General features: G+C 61.6%; 1 protein-coding gene across 10 annotated transcripts in view; it reads right to left on the bottom strand.

The window, feature by feature from the left end:
- The window catches only part of RBFOX3 (RNA binding fox-1 homolog 3), a 139,316-nt gene that overhangs the window by 71,162 nt on the left and 51,495 nt on the right, over positions 1-16,659 (bottom strand). For 9 of the 10 annotated variants that reach the window (XM_064395462.1, XM_064395461.1, XM_064395467.1 and 6 more), the window contains one exon: positions 2,919-3,033. The gene's annotated coding sequence lies outside the window, so the exon portion shown is untranslated. Of the gene's footprint in view, positions 1-2,918; positions 3,034-5,504; positions 5,676-16,659 lie in introns of those variants that run through there. The other variant, XM_064395458.1, reaches the window with a different exon arrangement.

Genomic DNA, 16,659 nt, shown 5'->3' on the forward strand with positions numbered 1-16,659 from the left:
TCCCAGCGCTGCGCTGCCGAGTGCTGCCTTCGCCACAAATCCCTCCGGATTCCAGCGCCTTTCCCCGCTCAGCCTCTCCCGGAGTGGAGGAAAACCCGCCCCAGCAGTGGGGAGAGCCAAGAGACGCCGAGGTCAGCTCTGCCGAATGCTCCCCGTGCTCCGGGAGCCAGGGCAGCGAGGGTACAAGGTACCCCCAGCAGGGACGTCCCACACACCATCACCCCTCGAGCAGAAAAGCACCGGGAGACCCCAGTCGCTCCCCTCTGACTGCTCACCACCTCTGGGCACGCACTGGCACCGCTGGGATGGGGCATTGCCCACGCCGAGCCAGGGCGAGAGGACAAGTGATGGACGGCCAGGGAATGCACCTGCTCCGGGTGATTCATGGCTGGTGGGGAGCCAGGGCAGAGGACAGCTGCGTTTGGGACCCTCCCGTGCCCCAGAGAGCTGTGGGGCGATGCCCCCACCCCATTTCTGGGGCTGCCCTGTCTCCCTGGGAGCTCCCACAGGGCTGCCAGCCCTGCCTGCACATCTGCCGGCAGCGCCGCGCTCGCCAGAGCTGCTCAACAGCGGGAAAGAGGCACAAATCTTGTTACACACTGGCTAAGCCTCCCTGGGCATGTTTTCTATAAATCTCCTGGAATTTATTATATGATAACTAGCCTGGAAAAGCTAAATTAAATCCACAGCCAAGAAACTGGCTTTCAAGTGTGACCTAATTTAGTTGCTGGGAAGGGAGGGAGGGAGGGATCCCGGTGCCAGTCGTTCCCGGGATGACCTCCCGGTGCAGCCGCACACCCCCCGTCCTCCCTTCGCCGTGACTTTGGGGACGGAGCCGCGCAGCCTTTCATGTCTGAGCGGATCTCACACTCCCACTCGCTGGAACAAAAGCGCCTCAAGGGCTCCCCTGTCAGATGTTTTCCATTGCTCATCTCCAAGTCTTCCTTGAAGGAGCACTCTCCTCCCGGGGCTGCTCCAGCAGGCTTGGGGATGATGGGGAGAGTCGCCGCAGGGGCTCTGCACTGGCTCCAGGCTGCTCCCCACCAGCCCAGGGAGCCCCAAGCTCGGCACCAGCACCCACACAGCCCAGAGCCGGCAGCCCTGAGCCTCACACAGGGCACAGCCAGGCTCCAGGAGAGGAGGAGGAGAGCAGCAGGGAGAAAAGCTGGATAGGGAGAGGCTTGGTGGCCCGAGCTCCACTTCTGCCCTGGTGCCCAGAGCAGGCGCTGGCAGCAATGGCTGCAGTGACCCCACCGACAAGGCACAGCCCTTCCAATGCAGGGGCACGACGTGCACTATGGCCGGGCTGACAGCCTGTCTGCCATCCCCTGACAAGCAGCACAGTCCCAGCCCCAGAGCCAGACATGTCCCAGAGCAGCACAAGGTCCTGGCAGAAACTCCCGGCGCTCCCACTCTGGCCAGGACGCTCACACAGCTGGCTGCCAGCGCCGTGGGGCCGGACAGGACCAGGCAGCCTCACCCAGGACTGCCCGCCCGTGGGGCGGCTGGCTCGGGGCTGAGCGGGCACAGCAGGGCCCACGGGGAGGGCGACGTGGGCACGGCGGGAGCACGGCGCTCCGGCAGACCCGGGGGTGGGCTCGGGGCTGGCACGCGGACGCGTGCTGTTGTTCTGGAACGGAGTGCACTGGCAGAGCGGCATGTGGGAAGCTTGCATAATAGTGCCAGCCCACACTACGCCTGCTCCTTCCCAGCATGATCAGCCCCTTGCTTTCATGAGCAATAACATCCACCCAAAGTTTGCTAAAGACAAAAAAAAAGAGCTTCAAGGTGATGCACAGAGCTCAGCTGCCTTTGCTGTCTCTGAACTGATTAATGCAGCTGGGGAATCCATCTGCATGGCCACTCTAATCCCACATTCTGGACGACCTGTGCCCCAGCAAGGGATGAGAAGCTTCAAGCTCTCATTTCTTGATTCCCGAGCAGGCACCTGGGGCTGGGGCAGGGCAGAGGAGCCAGTGTGGAGTGAGCAGTGCTGCAAGGGGGGCACACACAGCCCCCACCCTGGAGCCCTGCTGGTGCTGCACGGGCACTCCTCCTGCCCAGGCACTCCCCTTGGCTATTGCCAGCTAGGAGAAGAGCAGTCCCAGCTCTGGGGGTCCCCCTGGCACAGCAGTTGGTGGAGAGGGCACTGGAAGGCAAATTCTGCGGCAGAACAGCCCCAAGGAGAGCCCAGTCCCTGGGCACCATGGCTGCCACGGCGTGGCCACGACTCTCTGAGCACCTGCTGAACCTGTGGGTGCTTGCAGTGCTGGGGACAAACAGGGACAATGCCTCGTCTGGAGGAGAGAGTCCCACTGCCTGCAGGAGTTTTGAATTTTAACTCCTCCTCAAGCTGGTGTGAGCTCCCAGTGCAGACTGGTGTCAGCACGAGGGGGTTCCAGTCCGTGTAACGTGAACTGACAGAGATGGGTTCAGCCCAGAGCACACGAGCTGCACGCAGCCCTGAGGGGAGCTTGCAGCACGGTCGGTGCCAGGAGCCGGGTCTGTCTCGGCGGGTCCAGCCGGGCTGCGACGTGCAGGGCTGTGTGTGCATCGTGGGCACGCAGCCCCTTCCCACAGGGCACTACCAAGGTCCCACATGCTCCAGGACCTCCACACTCCTGCAGCCAGCAGGGGGGAGACGGCTGGGTCTGATCAATGCATCCCAGACCCCCCCCCACCATATCCCACGAGGATTAGAGCAGACGTGGCTTGTCCCAGCAACGTTCCCCTTGGCCAGGTCAGCACACAAGAGTCTGGACACACAGGATCTGTACCCAGGGCTGGTGCAAAGTCCCTGGTGGGCTGACTGTGAGCTGCTGCCCCAGGCACAGCCATGGGAAGCACCATCTTCATCCTCACCCAAAAAATATCCCCATGCCCTCCCGTACCAGGACTGCTGGGTGGAAACAACATACCTGCAGAGCAAGAGCAGGTGCCTCAGGTGTGGTGGCAGGTGGAGCTCACACTCGTGTTCAGCCCTCCACGCCGCCAGGAAGAGCCGTCAGGGCCTCACAGCAGCAGCTTCTCAGCCTGGAAGAGAGAGGGAGAGGCTCCAGTGCCGTCCCTGTGTAGGCACCGCGCTAATAACGGAGGAGGACGCGGCGGAGCTCGGCGCCTTGGAGCACCGCGGCCCCGGGGACTCGCACGCGCCTGGCCCACTCCTTCAACAGCACCATTATCACAGCTGGGAGCAGCCCTGGAGCAGCTCCTGACATGGGCAGAGGCAGGACCCTGCCCAGTGGCAAGGGCAGAGGAGAGGGAAGCGTGTTCAGCCCAGGGAACGGGGTTTGGCTGCATGGGGCACGCAGCAGGTCCCAGTTTATCGTCCCCAGTGGGACACGTCCCAGTCTCTGCACTGACAGAAAATGCTGAGGCTGGTCCTGCCTCCCTGAGAGCACCAGCCCTGGCCTCTGACCAGTGCATGGGATGGAGGCAAGGAAAGGCAAAGACTTCTTCCTAAAGGAATAAAGTCCCCAACCTGCTCTCCCGAAGGCTCTCTGGAGGCTACTGGCAGCTCCAGTTTGATTTTCCCCGACCCAGGCTGAACAGGAGATAATTTAACAGCTTGTCCCCCATTGTAATGGGACTTTTTCCCCGTTCCCCCGGGCAGCCCATCCATCACAGCACAGAGCTGTGACGTCCCCTGGCACCTCGGCCAGGCAGCCCCCCCGGTGCCATGAGTTACGACGCCTGCACCGTGCTGTGGGATGGGCGCAGAGCACCGGCTGCACACCGGGAGCTGAGATTTATCCCCTCGGCGGAACAGGGGCAGAAGCTGGGAGATAAGTCACAGCAGAGCTGCAGGAGTGGCACTCAAGGTCCTCCAAGGTTGGCTCACTAAAAACCCAGGAGAAGAGGAAGACAAGACCTGCCCACTGGTGTGGCTGCAAATCCCCTCCTGATTCTGAACCAGGCACGGCCAAAAGGGAGGTGGGAAGGGAGTCAGGCCCCCCAGGCTGGCTCTGCAGCAATTCCTGGGGCAGGCTGCTGCCAGGGCTGTGTGAAGCCACCAGTGTCTCCCAAACACCATGCCAGCACATTCCAATAACCCCAGCAGACAGGGATGGGCTTCCCAGCAGTGCAGAGCCAGTAAAAATCCAAGAGGCAGCCTACAGAGGCGCTTGGATGCTGGCCCCAGGAGCAGACTGGAGGCACCCACTCTGGGACTGGCACCTGCAGTCACCCAGCACACCAAGCATGCTGCTGGGAGTGGGCACCATCCCTGCGATGGGCACCGTCACTGGTTTGGGGACAGACCACAGAGAGCCCACAAAGATACAGTGAACATTGCAGGCACTCCCCAGACTCGCTGGAATTCCCCTCCTGCTTCATTAGTCCTGCTCATTAGGCTCTGCTCCTGATCAGCAGGCACAGTTACAGCTCAGCAGCGTCGCTCCCCAGCCCTTCCACCCCAGCCTCTTTAATGCTGGTCTGTCACAGCTGGTCCCCTAACCCCCCCCAGTGTCCCCTAAATGCCCCTTGGCTGTCCCCTTCCACAGGCTCTGCCACCAGTGCCTCTTCCCTCCCTGCTGTGGTTTGTGAGTGACCAGAACCACGCTGGAGCTGGGGGCCCACAGGGGACTCACACTGTGGGGTTTGCCCCACACTGAACCCCTCCAATGCTGTGCAGTAAGTGCAGGACAAGACAAACTCTAGGAAAAGCCAATTGCATCACTAAAACAAACTGAACACGGCCGGATTTTTTCAGCACTTTCTGTTTTGAAAAGCAAAGCCGTGTGAGTGCAGGACAGGGGCTGGCACGTTCCCCACTGGTGTTGGGGGCCCAGCAGCATCCCTCACCATCGGCAGCATCCCTGCAGCACCCTGCCACTGGGAAAGTGTTCCTTCCCCAGGAGGGACGGAAAGTGAATTGCAGATCTCCATGGGACATCTCCCCCCGGAGCCACCGGGCTTTTACTGCACACTAAACCACAGCGATTAGATCAACAAGCCAACCCCTGCAAGGCTGAGAGGTTTTATCAAAGCCAGCAGCACCTCAGGGAGGAGATGGGATGATGCAGCTGCCCACAGCATCTGCAATCCCTGGGCCAGCCTGGCGGCTGCTGCAAGGGGCAGGACCAAGGCTGTGCCGGCTCATTTCCAGGAGGCTGAGCCTCTGCCGCTGCCTCCACGCTCCCAGGACGCTGCTGCTGGCCCCAGCCCGGTGCCTCCTGTCAGACCCCACCGTGGCAGCGGGGTGCCACAGAAATGCCCCTCAGCAGGTGGGGCTGGGGGGCAGCAGGAGCCCGGGGGGCAGGTGCCCGCAGTGCTTTTCCCTGGATTGCAGGGGCACGGGGAGAGGAATTTTCTTCCAGCAGCAAACTCGCTGAAGCAGCACTCGGCACCTGTGCAGCCCCAGACACAGCTCCTGCTCCAGCCCGACCTGCAGCTATTTCCCACTTATCTGCGCCACAGCTGAGAGCTGTGCAGCACAACACGGCACTCACTAATAGGATTTTGATGCTAAACAGAAGATGGTTTTTTCCCCGGGTCTCACTTACGTCACACCTGGAGGTATCCATGGCCATGGAGGTGACACTGAGGAAGGCTGAAGAGTTTCAACTCCTGCGCTGAGGGAGCAGCTTCTCCTTCCAACAGCAGAATTACAGTGATGTAGCATTGCCTGCCCTTGTCGTGCCCCCACCCCAACACAGCCCTGGGGAGGGGAGGGAGAAGAGCACGCCTCCACTGCCACAGCCCCAGAGCCGCCCTGGCTGGACAGACCCGCTCCTCCTACAGCTCCCAGGAGTGAGCAGAGCCCCTTGCTGGGCTAGGCAAGCCTGCATGCCATGGGCACCATCTGCTTCCAGTGCTCCTCGGGCCCCAGGGGTGTGCTGGGTGAGCCTGGAACCCACGCAGGCATCACCTGTAGCCCACGGGCATCACCCACTCCCGTGGGCATCAGCTGCTCCCAGCACTCCCCCAGCCCCAGGCACTGCTGTCAGCTGTAATCCCGTGCCACAGGGACCACCCACACACCACAGCAGCAGCAGCAGCACCACAGAGACAGGCTTGGGTGGCAGAGCCACACTTGCAGCTGCCTCAGGAAAGGGGAGGAAGGCCTGTCACCCCCCTGCCACCCTCCTCCTCACAGGAGCAAGAGGAAGAACCCACACACCCCCACTGCTGGAGCTGAGGAAATCTCTGCCTGCTCCAGACAAAACCAGAGCGATGGGAACCACCTCCACAGGTGTGGGTGACATCTCACCCGTGGGAACGCTGCTGGTGCCACAGCAGGGCTGGCACCAGGGCTGTCACCAGGGCAGCGGGGCTGTCACCAGGGCAGCAGGACTGGCACTGGGGGTGGCACAGCTGGCACCGGGGTGGCAGGGCTGGAACTGGGGCAGCAGGGCTGGCACTACTCCCACGGCACAGCCTGGGTGGTGAAGGGCACCAGCAGAAAAGCCACAGGTTGGCGTGGTGGGAGAGGCTGGCCAAGGCCAAAATCAGCGAGTCACAGCTGGCCCTGGCACACTGGGCCAGGCTGAGCACACCTGGGCCAAGAGGTGCTCAGGGGTGCACGGGGACTGTGGGGTGCACGCTGCCCACGGGGTGCACACTGCCCACGGGGTCCCTGACCACTGCAGTGAGCAGCTCCGGCCGTGGCCACAGTGGTGCCCAGGCCAGCCCCGCTCGGCTGACCGAGGAGCACTGGCACTGCAGTGAGGGATCACAGCTCTGCGCAGGCCAGCACGGCCCCAGGACAGCTGTGCCAGTCGGGGCTCATCCCACACGGAGGGTGTGCCCAGGGGCAGGGCACTGCCAGCAGCCCCTGCAGCAGGGAGAGGGTGCCAGCAGCCGGGGCAGCCCTGGCTGTGGCGAAGGGATGCCAGCAGCTGCTTGCAGTCTTGTTTTCCTGCACAAGTGCATTAAGCATTCCACACGGCACTTTTGCTGTAAATCACTTCCTATTCAGGCTCACTGCTGAGGGTCTCTGAAGGTCGATTTTCCATGGTTATGACAACAAAAACTAAAATTGGGTCAAACCTGAAAGGTATTATCTTTCTCCAAGCTGCTAAATGCACAATAGTAATGAGGTTGGTTAAGCAGTTCACCCCCAGCCTGCATTATTTGCTCTGAAGATGTATTAACCAGTTAAATGAGCGTGATAAGGCAGCCCTGCACATTCCTCCCACCAGCCACACGGAAGATCTGAGGTTCTGGGTCTCCACATCCCCGTTAATAACCGAGACCGGGCCCCACCGACAAAGGCGGCCGCGCCACGCGGCCCCGGGCCAGGCTCTGCCCGGCCTGACCCACGGGAACACAAAGGCAACTTTAAAGGCATCCAGCAGCTCAGAGCCACTGGAAAAAATAATTATCGTTCCTCCTCCCCTCTCTCTTTCTTCTTCTCAACACGCTCCCTCCTCCAACCTCCTGATGAAAGAACGAACCCACCGCCTGCCCCATCAAAGGCGGTTTAGCAGCATCCCTGCACCAGGATGGGGGATTATCCCTGGCAAACACATGCAGCTGACCTGGCTGCCACCACCCAGCACGAGACCCAGGGGTGTGTGGAACACCTGCCCAAACACCCCGTAAGCACCGGGGGTCACTTCACAGCAGCCCCCAAAAGATGCTGCAGCAGAGCTCTCCATGCAGACCTGCTGCCAGGGTGCAGCACGGGCTGCCCAGGGAGGCCCCACCCCAGTGGGGCTGCAGGACCAGTTGTGGGACACAAATATTTGGTTTTTATGGGATTTCTGCTGTTTTTCCTAAAACAAACACCCATTAACGTAAATATAAGAGATGTAAACAAGCATGACCCTAAAATCCATGTGCAGCTGTATGGAATAGGGAAAAGAGAGGGAGGGAGGTTGGTTGGGAGAGAGGGAGGGGAATCACTTTAATTAATCTCTAAAATGAATGAGATGGGAAAACTTGAACTGCAGGGAAAGCATCTGGTGCTGCTGCAGGCAGGGGCTGTGCTCTGCTGTGTAACACTGGAGCCATCAGCTCCCACACCGGGCACTCCGTGGCACCAGCCACCGCTGGGAGTGCCACAGCACACCCAGAGCAGCCAGGGAGGGCAGCCTGCCCTGTGCCAGTGCCCTGTGCCAGTGCCAGGAGCTGGGAACATCCCAGTGGCTCGCCCCTGGTGAGCTGCTGCAGCTCCCAGCTCCATCCCCAGGATCCCCACGAGCAGCCTGTCCCGACAGAGGATGGGGACCAGGGCAGGGGATTCACCTCCTGTGGGAGAGACCCTGCCACCAGTCAGGGAGCACATGGGGAAAACATCCAGAGAGCCTCAGTGTGCTTCTCACAGTGATCCAGCCCATGGGGAAACATCCAGAGAGCCTCAGTGTGCCTCTCACGGTGATCCAGCCCATGGGGGAAACATCCAGAGAGCCTCAGTGTGCCTCTCACGGTGATCCAGCCCATGGGGGAAACATCCAGAGAGCCTCAGTGTGCCTCTCACGGTGATCCAGCCCATGGGGGAAACATCCAGAGAGCCTCAGTGTGCCTCTCACGGTGATCCAGCCCATGGGGGAAACATCCAGAGAGCCTCAGTGTGCCTCTCATGGTGATCCAGCTGGGGCTTTGCCAGGAGGAAGTTGCTGCATGGAGAAATGCCAGCACTTTCTAGCACAGAAGGATGGCTGAAGATCCCAAGGTGGGATCTGTGCTGGCAGCTCTGGGACCAGCGCTCCAGCCTCCACCTCCTGTGACCAAAACGTGGCTGTGAACAGTACCTGAAGACCAAGGGAGAGAGAGAAAGACCACAGAGCAAATCCAGGGAGCTCCAAGATGGAGGGAAGGGCCTGGGGGTCAACCAGAGGCAACAGCAGATTCACAGTTTAAGGGGACAGCAGTGGATCCAGACTGGGCTCTTCCAGCTCCCTGGCTGCCCCGCAACAGCTGCCATGCTCAGCCCCAGCACACCAGCAACTCAGCCACACTCACACCCTGCCCTCTCCAGGCCCTGAGGGATCAGCCCTCATCCCAGCCCTGGAGATCAAATAACCAGCGTGGCTCCTCTTGGAGAAACACAGACTACAGCCCCCTCACCCGGGTGCAGCCCTCGTGCTGCCGAGGCTCCCAGCAGAGAAGGCTCTGGGATGGGCAGGAGGGACAATGGCACCCCCAGGACTCACCCAAGCCCTGAGCTGGCCCCACGCAGGGCTCTGCACCTGCCAGCCCTCCTGGCCACCACACGGACACTGTTCCCAGCACACATCCTCCCCCCGCCCTTTCCAACACTTCCAGTGATGACAGGGAGCTAGAAATGCCAGGGAAAGCATTCCTTATTTGAGAATGGCAGATCATGTAAAGACTGGCACCAGCCCAGTGCCCAGTGAGACCTGCCCAGATTTACAGCCAGCACAGCTGAAGAGACAGAGGAGCTTTAGTGAACCTGGTTAAAGCCTCATGGGAAAGTGACAGCAGGATCTGAGTGACCTGAGAGCTCCACCTCTCCGTCGGGAAAACAAAAGTGACACAAGAAAGGAGCCTGGCAGCCCCAGGGACTGCGGGGAGAGGGCTGCCAAGGGACAGGGCCAACAGGACAGACATCGGGACACCACAGCCCGCCTAGGGAGCAGGGACCAGCAGCTGCTGGGACAGTAGAGCATCACTGCTGGAGCACCCTGCACTGCCTGCGGCACTGATCCAGCCTCCCCCTCCTCCTCCAGGGCCTCTTCCTCTCCTTCCCCTCTTTGTCATTCCTCTCAGCTCACGCCTCTTCTCTGCTCTCCTTCAGCTGCTCACAGCAATAATCCAGGGCACTGACGCCCCAGCAGATTGCTCAGCGCCGCTCCCCACTGCTGACCAGGGTTTTAATGACTCCCCCGGCGGTGCTGGGGCTGGTCCCCACCTCCACCGGCTGCCGGGTTCTCCCCAGCATCCCTCCTCGAAAAAACGCCCGCACCCTCCGCAGGGAGAGGCGAGGAGCACCCGCCACCTCCAGCTCCGCGGGGGCTCAGCTGGGACCTGCTCATCTTGCACCCCCAGCCCCTCCAAGGAGCCGCAGGATTCTCTTGGCAGCCCCGGCCCCCCAGGGCTCCCCGGGCCAGGCGAGGGCAGCCAAGGGCACCGATGCAGCAGCCGGAGGGGCTGCAGGCTGCCAGCACGGCACACATTCCTCGGGGACAGGGAAGGGACAAGCGCGGCTCAGCGTCCGTCAGAGGATGCTGCTCAGAGCCTCGTGGCACGGGGCTCTGCAGGGGCAGGGACAGCGCAGGGACCTGGCAGGAACAGGGACAGCACAGGGACTCAACAGGAACTGGGGCTCTGCCTGCAGGATCCACACAGCACCCCAGGCAGGAGCTGTGAGGGTGTGAGCCAGGCAGGACCTGCTAGGGTCTCCTCCCCAGAGAGGAGGATGGGCACGACAGGGAGAGCAGCTGCTGCTCAGGGACCCTGAAATTCAGGAGGCGAATTGCTGAGAGAACTCCCAGAGAGGAGCTGCCAGGGGAGGACAGAATAACGCACTTCTGGGGCCAAGGGACAGGCCAGCAGTGTGGCCCCAGCCAGCCCTGTCATCTCCCCTCCAAGGCCATGTCTGCATCCCATAGCCAGCTTTGGGCTCCCCAGCGCAGATGGCACAGGAGGGAATCTTGCAGAAGATCAGTGATGCTCGGAGGCTGCAGCACAGGACAGAGACAGTGGGAGCAAGGTGGGTGCTCAGCCCAGAGGAGAGGCTTGGGGGCACTGGGGGGGTTACAGGGAAATCAGGACCAAGGCAGGAAGCAGGGAGGGCAGTGGAGCTCCAGCTGCATTATCCTGTTTCCCAACAAATCCATCCATCCATCCATCCATCCATCCATCCATCCATCCATCCATCCATCCATCCATCCATATCAGCAAAGCAATTTTAGAGGCAAGCAGCAGCCGCCACAGAAGCACAAAGCAGAGGCAGGGCCAAGTGCCAGCAACCACGGCCTGTCTGCCCCCTGCCTGGCATGGCCCCAGCCCCTGTCCCCACCTCCAGGCTGGGTGAAGGCAGCAGCAGTGACCCAGAGGGGCAGGGGGTGCCCCATGGCCCCCAGCCCCCGGCACACCACTCGCTGCCAGGCTGCAGATCCCATGTCCCGTCCTTTAATTAACATTCCACGTGTAAAGTTGGGATTGTAATTACTGCGACTGATTAACAGGCCGAAGGTAGCCCGTCTCGGAGGGAGCAGATTAGCCGCGGCTCTCCGGAGCTCCTGCTCTCACCTCGGCACTGCCGGCGCATTCCAAGCAGGCCCCGCTGCCCGCAGCCCGTGATTCATGGGCTGGCCCCGGCCCCCTGTTCCTCCCGTGCTCAGCCCGCTTCCAGTGGCCCTGGGCTGGCAGAGAGGAGGATGCTGGATGCTGAGAAGTGATTCCCAGAGTCTCCAGTCCCTGCTGTGCACACACCACGCAGGGGACAGAGGATACCCACAGAGCTCAGACCCTGCACTCCTTGGATGTGAAAACACAGGGAGCATCCCATGCCCAGCTGGGCTCTTCTCTGCCCACCAGCCACGGTCCTGGGGTGTGACAGGACCCTCCAATCCACGGCTTCATCAGGAGGGAAGGCAATCAGCTGTAATTAACGGCTGCTGCGGGCAAAGCGCGGCACGGGGACCTTTTTTCCTTCTTTTCCCCAAGACTGCAAAATAAATTATCCTGCAAAGTTAGCAGAGGCTGAGCTATGGAAACAATTAAACAAAAATTAAATCTAATTCATTTATACTCGGAGCACAAAGTGGATAATGTGGGGGTTTTCTTTGCTCTCCTCTCTTTGCCTTGGTGTTACAGAGGACTATTATGGGAAATTAATCACGGGGAAAAGCAATGAACGTGATCTATCGCTCTTTAAAAGTGCACTGTAGTGATTATATAAAAATCTATTAGAGAGGCCAGGAAATAGCAGAGTGACACCATTTAAAAGGAAAAAGGAGACCGGGCTGGTGGCAAAGGGATCGATTTCTTAACTGACGGATCCATGGCAGAGGGAGGGGAGGAGGTCGCACCGCGGGGTGGCCGCGGGGCTGTGCACGCCCAAAAACCTGGCCCCACGTCCCGCCGCAGGGAGGGCTGGCCCCGGGGTTCCCACCGAGCTCGGCCCCGCAGGGACGGTGCCCAGGCAGCTGCAGCATCCCACCGCATCCTCGGTGGCACTGCCCGTCGGAGGGTGCCCAGCGAAGCGACCCCAGCCCCAGCAACGATGGCAGAGCAGCCCCCCCTGCCCGGCCCCCGGCACACGCTCGGCTCTAACAGCGGTGATAAAACCTTCACCAAGGCACACTCCACCATAAATCGGGGCCGGCCCCGGGCCAGCCTGACGCTTTAACGACACCATCAATCCCTGAGGAGCCCGAGCAGGGGCGGGGGGACACCCGGGCTCAGCCCCGGCACGTGGCCGGGCAGGGGCTGAGCCCCCAGACCCTCCGGGGGCTGCCCCCCGGGACCGGGGCCGCGGCAGATGGGCGACTGGCCACGCAGCTCCAGGAGGGCACCCCCAGCCCAACGAGCCGCACCCCTGGGCTCGCCCGCGGCCACTGCGGACACCCAGTGCCACCACCCCATGGCTACCACCTACAAACTGCCCCAGTCCCACAGCAGCGCAGGGAAACCTTTACGGGAATTTAATGGCAGCTTCTCCTCCTCACCAGGTGTTGGAAGGCAAACACACCACGCTCCCTGCACTGCATCATTTAAACGATTTCGGGGGAAAAAAGAGTGGAAAAAAACCCCCTTTGATCTCAGCAGCCCGCTTGTTTAGCCCATGCAGGGATTTAATTGAGAAGGGATGTCCTTGAATAAATGCAGAGATGTCCTCACTCCCCAGGAAGGCTGCCGCGAGTTGAACAATCCCCTGAACGAGGTTTTCCGCTCATCCAGGAATATTCTGGGACAGCACAGCCCCGGGGCCGCTGCGGCATATCACCCATCCATCACTGGGAATGCCGGAGGTGGGCAGGCTGCCGCGGCACAAGGACGGGTGCGGGGGGCCCAGAGCCCGAGGGAGAGGTGCTCCCAGGGCTGGAGACACCACACTGTCCCCCAGACCCAGCTCAGGGGGAGGTGGAGCAGCCCTGCACGCAGCGGGATGGGGAGCAGGGCTCCCCTGGCACAGCAGAGGGGCTGCAGGAGGGACGCGATGCCCCGGAGAAGCCAACAGAAGGCGGGGACAGCCGGTCCCCAGGAGCTGGCACGGACACCCGGGTGCCGGCACCGGCCCCTGGCAATGCCCTGCCCGGTGCCAGGCTGGGCAGGAGCGGAGGAGGCGCAGCCGAGAGCCCGCCAGCCCCGGCGGGGAGCTCGGCACAGCGGGCAGCTCCGCTCATTTCCTCCCGGCCGGCGGGCCCTGCCAGCGCCCAGCACCGCGGCATCGCTGCCCCTCCTCTGCCAGCTCCCTCCGGCCCGGCACAGCTTCCTGCCAGCGCAAAGCCTCTGCTGAGGACGGGAACCAGCCCTGGGGATGCCCTTGTGCCACACACTGTGCGGGGAACCAGGAGGGGCAGGGACGGCCAGGAGGGGCTCCTCAGCGGCAGCGCTGCACACACAGATTTGGGTCTTTGCATCTCCTGCCCCTGTCCCAGCCGGTGTCAGGCGCCGATCAGCATCCTCCTCCTCCTCCTCGGCGCAGCCGCGTGGGTGCCTTTGCCGCAAGGCTCCCTCGCCAGGGAAGCGCCGCGCTATTTTCATCCGGCATCTCCCACCATCCCAGCGAGGACGGCTGCGAGTGCAGCCCCAGGAGAGCTCTGCCCCGCGCCCCCGCGCCCTGCACCCGCTCGGGGTGGAGGAACACCCCGAGGCTGTGCTTTAGGGAGGCAGGAGTGGGCTGCTGGGCCCTGAACCCCAGGGAGGAATCTGCTTTTACCCTGGAAGAGAATTCACGGTGATAAAGGCGAGCGCAGGGAGAGGACATGGGAATTCCCAGCTCATTAAAGTGCTGGCATCTGTCAGCCCATGGTAACAGCAGCTCCTCTTCTCCTCATCCATCTCAGCTCTTGTCCCCCCCCTGCCCAGGGGACTTGGGCTCAGCTCTGCAGTCACACCCCCCCCCCCCCCCGTCCCACTGCTGTCCCACCAGTCCCACCAGCTGTGCCTCCAGCTTGTGCCAGAGCAGAGCCACAGGGATGCTGGGTGCCCACAGGGACGCCGGGCACCTGCAGGGCTGGTGCTGGGTGCCCACATGGACCGGAGCTGGGTGATCGTGCCGTGCCCGGCCCAGCTGCGCTGGAGCAGCGGGAGCGCTCTCAGCCCCTGGACTCGCTCGCTGGCTGCGGTGGCTAAAGGCGAGCTGATTGAAGCAATTAGGATTTTAAATAGTAACACCAGAGTGGCTCATCAGCGCTGAAGAGGCAGTCAACTGACAGGCTGAGGAGCTTATTTAGGGATCCTGTTTGGCTGCGGATCCTCAGCGGGGCTCCAGGGCTCCCCTCGGAGAGAGGCTGCCGGCACAGGGGTGCCCCAGGCACCCCACAGCCCCCCCCCAGTGCCAGCCTGGGCACACAGAGCAGCCCTGTCAGGGAGTGCCAAAAGGGACAGCCCTACACACGCAGCCAGCTCTGTCCCCTGCCCTGCGGCCACAGGGACACCAAGGAGCACCTGGCACAGCCACGGAGCACCAAAACTGCCAAGGCACCAAGTGCCCGCTGCCCACTCCTCTCTTTCTTTAAGATGGTTTATTTTCTGTAATAAGGGCTCGGGAAAGGGAATGAGGAAGGAATTTCGCAGCGTTTCCCAGGAGGCGCTGCCGTGCAGCAGCAGATAAAAGTGCCTTTTGCAGCAGCTAAAGCCCCACACACGTTTTGCCTGCTTGGACTCAAGGGCCGAGATGCTGGAGATGAAGGCAGCCTGGTGGGAAATCCATCTGGTTTGGTGTGTGTGGATCTCCAGTCACAAAGGAGTCTGGACTCCCACACCGATGTGAGAGCAGCACAAACAGCCTTGAAATGCTCCGTGCCCTTCCCTCTGCTCATTATCTACCCCTGGCTGTGCTGCCTGATGCCAGGGTGCCCACGGGCACGGTGACAGCCTAGGCACTCGCTGGGCTCCCAGGGACAGCTGCAAGGAGCTTCCCAGGCCTGTCTCCATGGGCCTGGGCTGGGCAGCTGCTTCCAGCCCTGCCGTGCTCGCTCCTGCAGCTGCACTCCAGCGAGGGTTCCACAGCCCAGGCTGGACCCCCTCACCTCAGCTGGGGGAAAAGAAAAGGGTAGGAACAGTGAGAGGGGTCAGGAGGACAGGAACAGAGGGGAGGGCAGGAGCTGCAGCCCAGCACAAGGCACTTGCTGACTTTCCTGTGAGCTCCGAGGTGCCGTGGGAGGGAACTGGCACAGGCGCATTACGTTTATTTATAGGCATTTCTGTGGCACTCGATTAAATGCTGTGGTGGAGATATTGCAGTGTGAGGAGTATTTAGAGCCGTTTAACACCTCTTAGTCGGCAAAAGCCCATCTAATTCCTGCAGCGAACTGGGAGAGTGCACACAGCAAGGGCAGGAGCAGGGAAAATGCCCTCTCAGCCCTGGTTCCACCTGGGAAAGAGACCTTGTGGTCCGTGATGCACTTGTGGCAGTGCATCCAGGAGCCCCACGTGATGCTCCACTGCCTCCAGGTGAGCAGCCCAGGGGCTGTGTTCCTCAGCAGGACACACATCCACACCCTGCCCAGCACCCACGGAGCTGCCTCTCCCCAGCTGCTGCAGGGTGCTGGTGGCACAATTGCACAGGATGCTGGCCAGGCCTGGCACCCACAGGCCCTGCCTGTGCCAGCCCCAGCATCCCCAAGTCCTGCTGAAGGACGGGACCTGCCCAAGAGAGGGCACAGGAGTTCCTGATGCTCGGGAGAAGCTCAGTCCCAGCCTTCCCTGGGTCTCTGTAACTGCTCTGCAGAACCTCCCTGTGCCTCACCAGGATGGCGAGGGGCTGAGCTGGTAAACCTCCAGATCTCAGGAAAGCCGTCAGGGGAGAGAGTTCAAAGGAAAGGCTGCCAAGTGCACATCAAGGTGAGCTCTAATTGCACCGCTGCAAATCCACCGCTGGCCCTTTCGCCCTTGGATGGCTCTGTCCCCTCTCCCCGCTGCTGCAGAGCTTGGCCTGCCCATCCCCCACACTGGGGACAAGCCATGGGAGCACCCAGGGCACTGGAGTGGCCACACAGCTGCTGGCCCATGGCACATGGCCAATGGACCGAGGCTGAAACACAGGGAGATGCCCCAGCCCTGGGCAATGCCACCAAAGCACTGCCAGCTCCTGGGGAAGCACGTTCCCACAGCTCTCCCAGGCCACTGCCCCAGCAGCAGCAGGGACCCTGAACCCAGCAGTGCAGGTTTTGTTCCAGTGCCCCACAGAACCCAGCAGAGCAGGTTTTGTTCCAGTGCCCCACAGAACCAGCAGAGTAGGTTTTGTTCCAGTGCCCCACAGAACCAGCAGAGTAGGTTTTGGCTCAGCCCCACTGAACCAGCAGAGCGGGTTTTGTTCCAGTGCCCCACTGAACCAGCAGAGCAGGTTTTGTTCCAGTGCCCCACTGAACCAGCAGAGCAGGTTTTGTTCCAGTGCCCCACTGAACCAGCAGAGCAGGTTTTGTTCCAGTGCCCCACTGAACCAGCAGAGCGGGTTTTGTTCCAGTGCCCCACTGAACCCAGCAGAGCAGGTTTTGGCTCAGCCGGGCGGGTCCCAGTGCCGGACAGGATGTGCCCTTTGCTCTGCCTGTGATGGACGCTCAGAGCCCAGCAGACCCC

Source organism: Passer domesticus, chromosome 20 (assembly GCF_036417665.1).
Source record: "Passer domesticus isolate bPasDom1 chromosome 20, bPasDom1.hap1, whole genome shotgun sequence".
Taxonomy (NCBI): Eukaryota; Metazoa; Chordata; class Aves; order Passeriformes; family Passeridae; genus Passer; species Passer domesticus.